This window comes from Geospiza fortis, unplaced genomic scaffold, assembly GCF_000277835.1.
Source record: "Geospiza fortis unplaced genomic scaffold, GeoFor_1.0 scaffold893, whole genome shotgun sequence".
Lineage (NCBI taxonomy): Eukaryota > Metazoa > Chordata > Aves > Passeriformes > Thraupidae > Geospiza > Geospiza fortis.
In genome coordinates, this window is record NW_005054781.1 from 55,450 (window position 1) to 56,599 (window position 1,150).

General features: G+C 52.9%; 1 protein-coding gene across 1 annotated transcript in view; it reads left to right on the forward strand.

The window, feature by feature from the left end:
• Positions 1-1,150, forward strand: part of LOC102043441 (transcription factor CP2) — a 31,657-nt gene that overhangs the window by 28,015 nt on the left and 2,492 nt on the right. The window lies entirely within an intron of this gene.

Here is a 1,150-nt window from a genome sequence, read left to right on the forward strand (position 1 = left end):
TGTCAGGATTCACCTGGGGGGGCTGGGACACACCTGGGGGGGGTCAGGATTCACCTGGGGGGCCCAAATTCACCTGCGGAGCTGGGACTCACCTGGCCCAGGCTTTTCCCATCCGAGTCAGGAATTTAGAGGAACTTTGGGGAAGGAGGTCCAGGTTGGAGAGAGGAATTGGGAATTGGGGATTAGAAATCAGGAATTAGGGATTGGGAATTGGGAATTAGGGATTGGGGATTGGGAATTGGGAATTAGGGATTGGGAATTGGGAATTAGGGATTGAGAATTAGGGATTAGGGATTGAGAATTAGGGATTAGGAATTGGGGATTGGGAATTAGGAATTAGGGATTGGGAATTAGGAATTAGGGATTGGGGATTGGGAATTGGGAATTAGGAATTAGGGATTGGGAATTGGGAATTAGAGATTGGGGATTGGGAATTAGGAATTAGGGATTGGGAATTAGGGATTGGGAATTAGGAATTAGGGATTGGGGATTGGGAATTGGGAATTAGGGATTAGGGATTGGGAATTAGGGGTTGGGAATTGGGAATTAGGAATTAGGGATTGAGGATTGGGAATTGGGAATTAGGGATTGGGAATTGGGAATTAGGGATTGGGGATTAGGGATTGGGGATTGAGAATTAGGGATTGGGAAGTAGGGATTAGGAATTGGGAATTAGGGATTGGGGATTATGAATTGGGAATTGGAAATCAGGAATTGGGCATTCTTTGAGTTTGAGACTCCAGGGCCGGAGCCCCAGGCCGGGAGCTCCTGCTGGCCCAGGAGCTCTCTCCACCTGGGACCTGCCCAGGAAGTTCCCAAAAGGGGATGGATGTTCCTCACACCTTGCCCGAAAAATCAGGGGTTTGACACACCTGGAGCATTTTGGGAGGCTGAGAGGGACAGAGAGCCCAGGTGGGAATGGCTGGGAAGCATCAACAGGTGTCTGACAGGGACAGGGGAGCCCCTCAGGTGGGAATTGCAGGGAAGGCTGACCTGGGGGGACACCTGGGGCTCAGGTGGGCACAGCCGAGGGCTTGGGATGGGCTCCTGGGGACACCTGGCAGGGGGAGGGGCTGGGCAGGCAGGGGCAGCCCCAGGTGACCCTCACCTGTCCCAGGATGGTGCTGCCCCGCCTGACCATCTACGTGTG